The 13,252-nt window shown below is 40.7% G+C and overlaps 1 protein-coding gene across 1 annotated transcript in view; it reads right to left on the reverse strand.

Annotated features, from left to right (window-relative positions):
* LOC100750437 (solute carrier family 2 member 13) overlaps positions 1 to 13,252 on the reverse strand; it is a 261,443-nt gene that overhangs the window by 29,664 nt on the left and 218,527 nt on the right. The window lies entirely within an intron of this gene.

The raw sequence follows: 13,252 nt of genomic DNA on the forward strand, positions 1-13,252 counted from the left end.
AGCAGATGTAAATGCACACATGACATGAATGTCTAGATGTGGGTGTGTATGCATATACTCATATCTCTATCTCCATATTGAGAACTTCTGCCCTCAGGGTTAGGAAACACATTAGAGGAAGGCTTCAGTGAACACTGAACAGGAACTTCTGAAGTCAGGGAATATTAATGACACAGAATGTCCAAGAAGAGCAAAGCCCCCTAGAAGGCAATGCAGGCAGTGAGGGATTAAATGGTCCTTCCAGGATATAGTACACCATCATAAAACTCATCTCTTTGACCAGACCCTACACAAACACCTGCTCTCCCCACTCCTGCATTCCCGAGTATCCTCTGTCAGTATATAATTTATTTATTATTAGCTCAGAGAAACCCACCAGATCAAAGCACTATTCTAACACTTCGAAAACTGGCCCCATGTGGATTTCAAGTTCTCTTTCAAGGTTGAAAACTCCCCCTAACAGGGTCAGTTCTTCTGACTCATACGAACTCTAAGCACAAGGGGCCATTCTAGTTACCACAGGGACCTCACTTTAATTATGAAAACCTTGCCATAGAGGACCTTCTTGGGCATGTCAGGGTTTCTCAGAATCTGAATTTGTCAATTCATCATAGCTATATATTCTATAGTCCTGAGGGGACCAGAGGAAGAGCTGTTACACTTGACCCTTGATATAACACCAGCTTGGATCTCCTGATACAGGCACTTTCCTGGGCCTACCATCCACTGTCCCTGACCTTCCAGGGACCTTGTTCTCTTCATGTCCAAGAGTAGAAGCACTTGGGGTTTTAAGCCATTTTTGGGCCCTCCACAGTGCCAAACTGCCTTTGTAGATCATTAGGGTTGGTGGCACAGATCTGGCCCCCTTGCCTCTGAGACACTATAGCTGTGGCGCTCTTTGTTGTCAGTCCTCTAAATTTAGGCTGGAGGCATAGCTCGCAAAGTCCTGATACTCTCCTGGGACTGCCACAGGGTCTCAGACAACAGTAACAAGACATCAAGGATCTCAGACAGCAGTATCAGACTGCTCTTACAAACTCTAGATCTCCTATTCCTCAAGCTTGCTCTGTGAGGCCAACCTTGAAGGAATGTCAGTCCCACCTTCTATAACTTTTTAAGCACTCATCTCTTATTCCCTTAGGATTCTACAAGACCAGATCCATTCTGGGGACTCCATCCTGCAACTCTTCCCCACAGGCTTAGATAATTCACAGACTGAGCTTGCCACTTTCTCCAGTATGACCTCCCTATTACTCTTTCTCCAGCATAGCTAGGATCCTGCATTAGGGTCCTTTTCTATCCTCAAAATCATTTTATCACACTTCTTATTTTTCTTCCTGAAAAAAAATTCATCCTGTGGTGTCACTTCCAACCACTGACTTTCATTCTTCTCTTCCTGTTCCAGCCTCTAGAGCTACATTTCCTTTCCACTTTCTCCAAAAGGCCTATGACCTCAAATAACACAAGGAATTCTTGCCTGGGGCTGCTGGTTCTGACTGCTCTCAGCTCCTATCAGCCTCTCCTTTTGAATGTACCCAGTTCATGTCCCTCCACCCACACTTTGGAGAACCTCTGTCTCACACATGCATGCACTTACCCTCTTCCCAGCACTCTCCTAGTTATGCTTAGCAGTCATTTCACAAACACCCCCACACTTAGGGCTAGCCTCTCCACAAGGGGACTCAGGGGAAGAGCAAACCTTCATTCTAGAGTACTGCCCTTTCTTCCCTTTAAAACACTTCTTCTAGATTAATTGCATTTCCTTGTATTTGTTTTATTGGACTTTTTAGATGGCTTTGGAACATTTCCTGTCATTGATACAGACCTGCATTTATTCTGACATACCATAAATATTTTATTGCAAGGATCTTCAAATATATCCAAAAGTAGAGAGAAGTGGGTATCCCGAATGCACTCACAAAACACTTTCAAAATGGTAGTGCATGGCCAGTTTGGCTTCCACCCCATCCTCACTCACTCATCTCTCCTGCAGGATTTCTGTCATCTGTAACTATTTTAGGATTTGCCTTTGCAAGGCACTTTATGAAGAAGAGCATAGTTGCTGTACCTAGCTGCCAAAGCATGGCTTTGGAAGGGCATCCTATAACTTTTAAGTATTTAGTTGTTTGTTTTTTTGGTTCCTTTAAAAAAGAGATTTCAGTTTGTTTGCATCAACATTCCAATAGGTTCCATTTCTTCATAACTGTCTGTTTTTATTGTGGTGGTAGAAAATGAAGGCACCTCAGGGAGACTTTAAAATTCTGTCTCTATGCTCTACAAATCCCAATATGACTTTCATTTGATTTAAATTTTAAAACGGTGACTTGAAAGGTGTAATTTGTGGCATTAATTACAAGAACCTCTACACTACAAAGGTGTTTTGAAAATTGGGATTTCTGCCAGGCAGTGGTGGCACATGCCTTTACTTCCAGCACACAGGGGGCAGAGTTCAAGGCCATCCTGGTCTACAGAGTGAGTTCTGGAACAGGCTCCAAAGCTACAGAGAAACCCTGTCTCGAAAAACCAAACCAAACCAAACCAAAACAAAAAACCCCCACAAACAACAACAACAACAAAAAACAAACAAACTGGGATTTCCATTTTAGATTGAAGGGCATGTTTAGAAACCACTTCACACCCACTCATTGCATGGATTGCTTCATGTATTTAGATTCAGCAGGGATGACCTGTGATTTCTGAATATAGACCACACTACCAAATCGTATCCATCAACAGTCATGTCCTTAAAAAACAGAAACTGTTCAAGCACCTTCTTTTGTACTGATTTTTTTTATAAGAATTAAATTAAGTGCTGTATAGATGGCTCAGCTGTTAAGAATGCTTGTCACTCTTCTGGATGTCCCGAGTCTGGGTGGCTCACAACCACCTCTTAACTTCAGTTCCAGGGGATGCAACGGAGATGGGCATCCTGAGTATTGTACTCACACGTGTACACACACACACACACACACACACACACACACACACACACAACCAAAAGTGAAATCTTAAGAAGAAGAGTTAAATTAACCTAAAATGTAACAACTGTAGTTGAGACTTCATAACTTGAACCCAGGTGCGCTGGGTTTCCAACCACACTACTCTCTTTTTCAGTGAAATAATTTCCTTGTTTATAAAAACCTACCCTAGTTGGTGGCTCATAGAGTAACCCTAGCACTCAAGAGGCCAACATGGGAGGGTTGTAGTAGGTATGAGGCCAGCCTTGCCTGCAGTTTGAGACTTTGTCTAAAAATAATAATTTTATTATTACATTATTATTATTTCCCAAGCAGAGAGTAAAGTGAAAATACCTACTCCATTCTTAAAAAAAAAAGGCAAAACCAAAACAAAACCCCCAAACAGACAAACAAACAACAAAAACCACATAAGGGCCTTTGAAGTTCTTCATTTCTCTAGATAGAAGGGAAATGAATAAATGCCTGGAGACAAAGTCTGGTTAGCAGAGGTATTCAGACACAAGACAGTCTGAAGACTCCAGGTGGTGCCTTCAGCTGCCATTGGTGCTGGCTTTTTGAAAGAAACATAATGAATCTTATAGATTTAATATGAGAAAGGAAACCACAGAAGAGATCTGCAGTGAATCATGCTAGATGCAGTTATGGCCTGGTGTACATTGTCAACTAGTGCTATTTAGAGAATACCTTCTACAAGGACATTTAACCTTCACAATACAAAAAAATAGCTGACAAAATCTGATAGGTTCTTTGTTAAAAACAAAACATAGGACATACAATTTTTCTATTAATAGTCACAAGATAGATTTTCATGTATTAAGCATAATGCCTGGCAGAGAGAATAACATTATCCCAAATTTGACTTGAGACATTCCAGTTTGGGCATAGTTAAAGGCAAGGAAATACCACAGTATAATAGAAGAAAAAGGATTTGGTTATAGACAATGTGAAGCTCTATTTAGGGTTATGATAGAAAAAAATGGGTTATTTGGAAGCAACAACTGAAAAGATACTAAGAGAGGAAAACATCACTTATTTTTTACTTTATGTGTATGAATGGTTTGCCAGTATGTACCTCTGTGCAGCACCTACATACATGCAGTGTCCCTGAAGGCCAGAAGATGGCATCTGATTCCCTCGAATGGGAGTTACAGAAGATTTTGAGCTGCAGTGTGGGATTTGGGAATTTGGGTCCTCTTGAGATGCAGCTAGTGCTCTTAATAGCTGAGCTACCTCTCCAGCCCCCAAATTCTTTTTTAAAAAAATCTAATACATTAGATGTGAATTATTATTTCACTTTAGGGAAATAATCCAGTGTGCGTTGGGTATTTAATAACCCCAATATCTATGAATGCTTTTAGGGGGAAAATGTCTGTCAGAGAGATAGAGATAGAGATAGAGATAGAGATAGAGATAGAGATAGAGATAGAGATAGATAGATAGATAGATAGAGAGAGAGAGAGAGAGAGAGAGAGAGAGAGAGAGAGAGAGAGAGAGCTCCATTTTTGTCTTTTCAGAACTATGGTACAAACAGAATAAATGTTCACTCTTTGGAGCTGGGACTCAAAAGAGAGTACAGTATACTAACTTTTTTGAATATCTATGAGAAATTCCCCTTCCCAAGGGCCAAGTTACCCCAAACCAGTTCTGAGATGAAATAGAGACCTTAAGATAATTGATCAGAAAGAATTAGAATGTTCACAGGAAATTTCATAAGACTAAAAAGCCCTGGCCCTAGGGATGAGCTTCCCAGGATAGACTTCACACACTGTGATGATGAAATGTGTCATAATTAAATTAACACATGTATATCTCCTGGTCTTTCACTCCTTTTCTCTAAAACACTGTAGCCCTGCCCAGGAAAGGTGGAGAGACTAGAACATACAGGGCTTTCTTCTGCCTTTTTGGCCAAGGCTTTTAGCTTTATCAGATGTCTCCTTGTGTCTTTGAAGTGCAGAGAAAAAACTGCCATGAGAAGTTCACAACTTTGGCAAAGCCAGCCAGGGAAAAACCTATGGTCACTAGATCCTGCTATTATTTGATGTGGTGTCATTTGTGAGCATTCTAACTGTTCGGCCTGATGATTTGAGAAGTTCCTGGCTGGAGTTTGTCTTGTGCTCTTGGTGCCAATCTACAAAGAAGTGCATCAAAGTGTGTATCTTGAAGGCTCTGTTGAGTCACCCATGGATTGCTTGCCCAGTGATGGGGCAGGGAAGGTTGGTTCTGATCAGCCATGCACTTACGTTGCTCGATTCTCTACAGTGGGACTTGCCATTAGGCTTTGGATTGTAGTGTAATCTTTATCTCCATGTCTGAGTGTGAAAATCATTTGGACTCTTCCTGTGTACTTCTGCATTACCAACCAATGGGAGAGAACATTCTCCATCTTCTAAGGCTGGTATAGCCATTGGAGTAATGTCTTTGTTATACCATGGAATCAAAATTAAGATTAGGACATTTCTCTACCTTTATTAGAATTTGAATCAATTTCTAAGAGCTCTATTGAAAAGCATGCAGACGTGGGGAACTGGTCCATGATATCCTCTTGGTATTTGGAAGAATTTTGGCTGAACATGATCCTCTTATATTCTAGGCTTGTGGTTATTTTCATTTTCATTTGACTTTTCACTCTTGGGGGTATTTGTGTGGGAGTGTGCATGCTACAGCCATATGTGGAAGTCAGAAAGGACAAAGTGAGTGGGTTCTCTCTTTGCCACCTGTTGAGGCAAAATGTCTCATTTCTTCTATGCTATATACTCCAAGCCAGCTCAAGCTTGCCAGCAATTCTCCTGTCTCTGTTCCCCATCTTATTTCAGGAGTGCTAGAATTACAAATGTATGTCACTGTGCCTGGCTCTTTTTCTTTTTTTCAACATGGGTTAATTCAGGTCCTGATTTTACCCACTGGGCCAACTCTCTGGCCCTAATGGAATTATGTTTATGTGCTGTTTTGGTTATTAGTTGGTGAGCATGATCATTAGCTTAGTGGAGGCTGAAAATTTGATGGCAGCAGCAGTAGCCCCATTAAGGGCTGACCTATATAAGGATTTGCTAGACTATACAGAGAAGGGTTAATGACCTACAAGCCTCAGGTGGACTGAGAAACTCTGCATGGGAAAGTCAACTTGACTGACAACACCCATGAAAGCTTCCGATCAGGAAGATTCACAGAGCAAGCCTACTGGGCTCAACCATTTCCAGACAGAGGAAGTGATCTGCAGATGGAATCTTCTATCTTCTAAGTCCCCATTTTCCATCCTCTATCCCCCTCAGTCCCCAACACCACGTGCACACAGTCTCACTTCTGCAGTGAGACGGTAGCCCTTCTGTTGCTTTGATGAAAGAAAGGCTTTGGAGAAGCCTGTCAGCTTTGTCTTATCTCCATGTTGCCTCCAATCCTGTCTAGCACAGAGTACAGAGACACCAAGATGCTCCTCCTGGCCTACTCCGGGCGAGCATGATTGAGTGCAATCTCCATGGGGCTGTCAGGATGTAATGTGTGACCCCATGTTGGGTATTGATCTTATTGGTCACATCAGAAAACAATCAGCATTGGGCAAAAACTCAACCTGTTCCTGAAATGCCTAAAATTAACTAACTCATATATTCATGGCCACTTGGTTTGCACTTTTTTTTTTCACTGTGTGATAAAATTTCTTTTAGAGTGCCCATTAAAATGTATGGGCTTTTTTTCGTTTTTTTTTTTTTTTTTTTTTTTTTTTTTTTTGAGACAGGGTCTCACTCTGTAGCTCTGCCTGATCTGGAATTCACTATTTAGAGCAGGCTGGCCTCTGCCTCCTGTGTGCTAGGATAATAGGCATGCACCACTATGTCTTGTGTATTTTTATCCAGCTTTTGGACTTACAGGTTCCTGTGCTCTGCCACCTCGTCAAGGACTTGTCAGTCCTAAGAGAAATGAATACAGTGAGATGCTGACTTGGAATTTGCTGGTTTGGATTCAGATATTAATGTGAAAGCTGAGTTAACAAAATAGTGTTTACGTATAGCCACATGCGCTGTACCAAAATGCCATTTGTTTTGTTGCATCATAAATACAATTTTGAATTTAACTTTCTGTCCACAAATTTCATTTGCTAAATCTATAGTGTCTGACTTTAAAACCTTGGGCACTCTTATTAAAATCTGCCAAAATGATATATTTGGCTCTAGGAGATAGTTCATAAAACATTAAAATGTAAATATAACATTAAGAGATAATGTTAGAGACGATATGTTAGAGACGATAAGCATAAAAACCTTTTTTTAAAAAATTCTTATGAAGAAGCACTCATTGGTTGTAAAAATCTGGTTAATTTACAAAGTTTTGTAACAGCTACAGAGATTTTCCTAAGGACTTTATTCAAAAGAAGATTCTAAAAAATAAAATTAGTTTTATTCTTTTTTTCCTTGAAGATTCACAGGTAATAAAAAGCATGAAATGCTGTGGGTTATTTTAATCAAAACACAGTCTCAAATATATTGAAACATTATGTAAAAACACAAATATGATTGAGTTGTGATTCTTCCTTGATACATGGAGGTTCCTATGCACAAATTTATATACTGATATATCTTTGTTTTTTCACCAGCTACTACATTTTAATGGCTCTTTGACACTCCTCACAAAATTGTCAGTAGGTAAACAAACAGCAGTGGGCTCTTGGCCAGGTCTGCACAATCGGCTTGTTGGGCATTTATCTGAATGATGTCCCCTGACCTCGAATCCCTGGAGTTCTGTTTCTTCTTTCTATCCACAGTTACTGGATTGGGCAGAGGGGCATGACCTGAGGTAGCTTGAGTAAGGTGGCTCTGGGAAGAAGCTTGGCTGTAGATTTGGTTCAATGCACATGAAGTATGGACTGTGTGTGGATGGATGCCCAGGCTTCTGAGGCCTGCCACAACTGTGCCTATTGGCATATTATGGCTAGTTTGGCTTTTGGATGCAGATATTTGATGCTCTAAAGGCCTAAAGACCCATCCTGGGTTCTCTGGCTGTGACACAGCTTCAGATATTAGAAAGACGCTCCTGAACTTGAGAGGGTGTCTGGTCATCTTAGAGAAGTGAATACAGAGAACAAATTGGAAAGGGAGCTGAGATAGATAGAAATCAGTCGCCATACTGATTTCCACAGTGGCTGGACAAGTTGGCACTCCCACCAGCAGTGGTGGAGTGTTCCTCTTTCTCCGCATCTCTCCAGCATAAGCTGTCATTGGTATTTTTGATTTTGGCCATTCTGACAGGAGTAAGATGGTATCTCAGAGTTGTTTCGATTTGCATTTCTCTGATGGCTAAGGATGTTGAACACTTTCTTATGTGTATTTCAGCCATTTTAGATTCCTTTATTGAGAATTGTCTATTTAGTTCTGTACCCCACTTTTTAATTGGATTGTTTGTTGTTTTGGAGAGTAGCTTCTTGATTTCTTTGGAGATCAGTCCTCTGTCAGATTTAGGGTTGGTGAATATCTTTTCCCAGTCTGTGGGCTGTCATTTTGTCTTGCTGACTGTGTCCTTTGCCTTACAGAAGCTTCTCAGTTTCAGGAGGTCCCATTTATTAATTGTTGATCTCAGTGTCTGTGCTACTGGTGTGATGTTCAGGAAGCGGTCTCCTGTACCCATTAATTCAAGGGTATTTCCCACTTTATCTTCTAGTAGGTTCAGTGTGGCTGGGTTTATGTTGAGGTCTTTGATCCATTTTGACTTAAGTTTTGTTCAGGGCGAAAGGCTTGGGTCTATCTGTAGTCTTCTACATGTTTGCATCCAGTTATGCCAGCACCATTTGTTGAAGATGTTCTCTTTGTTCCAGCATATATATTTGGATTGTTTGTCAAAAATCAGGTGTTTGTAGTTGTGTGGTTAATATCAGGGGTTTCAATTCTATTCCATTGGTCTACCTGTCTATTTTTGTGCCAATACCAAGCTGTTTTCAGGACTATAGCTCTGTAATAGAGCTTAAAGTTAGGGATGGTGATGTCTCCAGAAGTTCTTCTATTGTACAGGGTTGTTTTAGCTATCCTGGGTCTTTTGTTTCTCCATATAAAGTTGAGAAGTATTCTTTCAAGGTCAGTGAAGAATTGTGTTGGGATTTTGATGGGGATTGCATTGAATCTGTAGATTGCTTTTGGCAAGATTGCCGTTTTTACTATATTGATCCTGTCTATCCAAGAGCATGGGAGATCGTTCCATTTTCAGGTATCTTCTTTAATTTCTTTCTTTAGAGACTCAAAATTCTTACGGTACAGGTCTTTCACTTTTTTGGTTAGTGTTACTCCAAGGTATTTTATGTTGTGGCAATTGTAAAGGGTGACGCTTCTCTGATTTCCACCAATGTGTCATCCATATATAGTAGGGCTACAGATTTTTTTGAGTTAATCTTGTATCCTGCCACTTTGCTGAAGGTGTTTATCAGCTGTAGGAGTTCCCTGGTTGAGTTTTTCGGGTCACTTATGTAGACTATCATATCATCTGCAAATAGTGAGAGTTTGACTTCTTCCTTTCCGATTTGTATTCCCTTGATCTCCTTTTGTTGTCTTATTGTTCTAGCTATAACTTCAAGGACAATATTGAAGAGGTATGGAGAGAGTGGACAGCCTTGTCTTGTTCCTGATTTTAGAGGAATTGCATTGAGTTTCTCTCCATTTAATTCGATGTTCACTGTCGGCTTGCTGTATATTGCTTTTATTATGTTGAAGTATGTTCCTGTTATCCCTGATTTCACCAGGACCTTTTATATACCAATATATCTTAAAGTTATTTATATAACTTAACATCAGGAAGGTTACTTAAATGTTAGCATGCTTGAAGACAATGGGGCTAGACCATTCCTTCACAGTCTGCATATAGTAAAGGAATATAGGATTTTAATCACTGGTCAGAGAAGGAGACCTGAGTCACCTCTCCTTCAGAGTCTGGAGAGAGGCACTTCATCCTGAGCTACTAAGAGGACCACTTAATCCAATCTATCTGAACTGGGCTGTAGGAATTTATAGGGCTTAACAGGAAGCTTTCTGTAAGAACAAAGCCATGCTAGTCTATGACATGTGACATGTGTCACTGAGCCTCTTCCTGGAGCAGGAAGTCCAAACAAACCTGTCAGTCACTTGGACAGAATAGATACTTCATGGGATAGCTTCTGCCTATTCAGATTTTAGGGAACAGCAGAAAGCTTGTCTAGAGTGTAGATTGATCAGGACAAGGTCTCTTTGGGCACATCTGCTCTCACCCCTTGATTTTAGTCCTTTAAACATTGCCTACTGTATATACTACACTCTACATGGTTTATATACTACACTCTACATGGTTTATTTGGAATCTTTCCATGAAGATCACATAGTCTGAGGACAAGTCCTTTTTTATTTGTTTGTTTGTTTTTGTTGTTTTTTTGAGACAGAGTTTCTCTGTTTAGCTTTGGAGCCTATCCTGGCACTCACTCTGTAGACCAAGCTGGCCTCGAACTCACGGAGATCCACTGAAGGATTCACCCTTCAGTGGAACTCCCTACAAGGTGGACAGTGAATACACTCCTCAGGCTGTTCAATGATGCAGCTGCCTCTGAGTGATCCATACTCCCATAAGTAACCACAATAAACCCACTGATCCACTAATAATATGGGTGGAGTAATTTCTTTGGCCTGTCACTGGTGCTTATCGTGGGTGATGTCTAATTACCTCTCCCAGGAAAAGTCAAGTAACATTCATGTGGTCTTTTCCAAGCATCGATCATTTGGTGCCATCTTTATTTTTGTGAAGGTAAAAGACTACAGGCTGTTATTATATTTCCTCTTTCCTTACTGGTTGGAATGTTATTCAGAATCTGATATCAATTTCCCTTCCAGTTCTTCCAAGCTGAATTTGGTGAAACCAGTGTTATTAATGCCAAAAAAATGTCTGTTTTACAAATATTTAGGATGTGCCTTGTGGTGTCATAAGGTTACTTCATTTTCTGTATCAGATTGGGGGATATTACACCTATTTTAGGGGGACTTGTTTTGTGTGATGTATCAGTTAGAGTCCTATAGGGGGAAGTTAGAGATTTCCCTGTGGCCATTATTTGCCTGTGCTATGCTGTGACCAGGGTATGTAGTTCTTTCTTTTAGGGTTCCTCTTGACTTTCCAGTCAGTCTCTCGAGTTCATTGCAGAAATGAATTTCACTCTAAGAGAGGCATTCACACCTGTAGCATGGACCAGAGACAAGTCTGAAAGAATAAATGACAAAGCCTCACTTTACAAGTGAAGGCCACTCTGGAACTGTTCAAGGTGCACTGTTCCCGGTGTCCATGCTTGGGAGGCAAAGAGGACATGTCCACCATCTAGAGGTGGTTGAACAAGGCAAGGAGATACCTTCTTTATGTTCTTTTTTTCCCTGTATGGTAACTCCTCTTCAATGCCTAAGGATTCTCCTCTTTGATGTATGCTTTATAACTTATAGAAATTGGATCCCCAAACTTTATAAAGAAACAGGATGCCATATTTTTTCCTCTGCAAAACCACAAGCGTCACAGCAGAAAAAGAGGGAAGACTTGACATAAAAATGGAAATACCAATTATAGTTGCAATTGTACAAGCGGTTGCTCAGTGGTGCTTCATACACAAACTTTCACAAAGATTCATGCAAGCCATGTAAATGGGGTCAAGGATGAACTGCTTTCCTAATAAATAGATGGGGCATTTTCAAATGGGTGATGATCCTGGCTTACAGAACTAAAACCTTTGACAACACTGCCACCTGCTGGGAAAAAAGTCCAGCGACTCTGGAACGCTGTGGCTGCCTGAGTGGGTGTATCCGCTCCAAGACCTTGTTGAGAATTTGGGTATTAGGGCAGAGCAACCTTTCTCTATACAGCACATTAGACAAATCAGACAAGATCTAGGTGGCTTCTCTGGCAGCACTGAGAGATGTAGAGAGTTCTGAAATCTTTTCTCAAATCATGGGCAATTTTGAGAGGATTACAGTGTTATCTGGGGACAGATCTGACTAAAAGGAGACCTGGAGACATTAATACATAGTTATAGAAGTAAAATATTTCTAAATAAGGCATATTAAAATTCTTGTATTAGATTAATGCTACTGTTTTACTTCCAGGGAGGGTCTTCCATGTTCAATCTATGATACACAGAAAGTCTCCAATTGTAAGAATATAAGGCCTACTAGGCTTAGAGATGAGTCAACCTAGAGTCTGGTAATGTCAGAGGTCCTGATCATGCCTAGCCAATGAGGGGCAAGCACTCAATGTCAACAGATCATAACGTCTGGGTGCTGGTAGGGTATATATGGCTCTCCCCATTGCTAAATAAAGGAGTCTGCTGTTTTCCCTTTCACCTGACTCCCCGTGTCTGTGCCATTGATGTAGCACCTTCTCACCCTCTCCCCAGAGGGAGCCGTTAAGACCCAGCGACATCAGATAAATATTGTTCAATGTCAATGATTAGCACTCAGGAACTGGATAAGCATTTATATTACTCTGTAGGTAACAAGACAAAGAACTGCACTTCTAGGCTTTATCAAGACAAGAGATGACAAATGTTCTACACTGAAAAAGTGTTAAAATTGAGGTATTTTGCTGATTGCACAAAACTGTTCTAAATCGACTTACACAGGCTGTGAAGTTTAATCTTGGTGACAATTTGACTGAATCTGGAATCAAACGAGAGGCACACTATGGACACACCTGTGAGGAAATTTCTTGATTACTTTAACTGAATTGGGAAGATGGCCTCTGAATGGGGCGGCAACTTCTGGCAGCAACAGAGATACCAGGGGTTTCTGAGGGAAAAGCTTTTTGTGTGTTTACCTGTTTGCCTTCTTGTCACAGCCTTGAGCTCATCTACCCTGCTTGTGTCTTTCTATGAGTTCATTATCTGTGGCTGCCACTGCCGTTCTTTACTAATGTGAGAGCCCACTAGTTGGCCTTGCTTTCCATGTGGACTGAAGACCAGTGGCTCCCTAGGATCCTGCAGGCTTAGAGCACTGCTGAGGTATCCAGCCTAGAGGACTGGGCACTGCCAGTCCTCAGCCCAGTGTTGGACTACCCACACTGTGTAATGTAAGCTGGTAAATCTTCTTTTAACATGTATCCAAGCTAATCAGTTTGCTTCTCTAGAGAACTTTGATTAATACACTAGGTAAACTTAAAATACTAATATGCGAGATAAAATGTACATTTTTTAAAGGACTGGCCCTACAGGGAAAGATGCTTTTGTATTATTTCTCCATATTAAATATATACATTTTTGTCAGTGTTGTGATGGGCTATTTTTTTCACTTAGGAAAATAGAATTG

The sequence above is a fragment of the Cricetulus griseus genome, chromosome 2 (genome assembly GCF_003668045.3).
Source record: "Cricetulus griseus strain 17A/GY chromosome 2, alternate assembly CriGri-PICRH-1.0, whole genome shotgun sequence".
NCBI classification, from domain to species: Eukaryota; Metazoa; Chordata; class Mammalia; order Rodentia; family Cricetidae; genus Cricetulus; species Cricetulus griseus.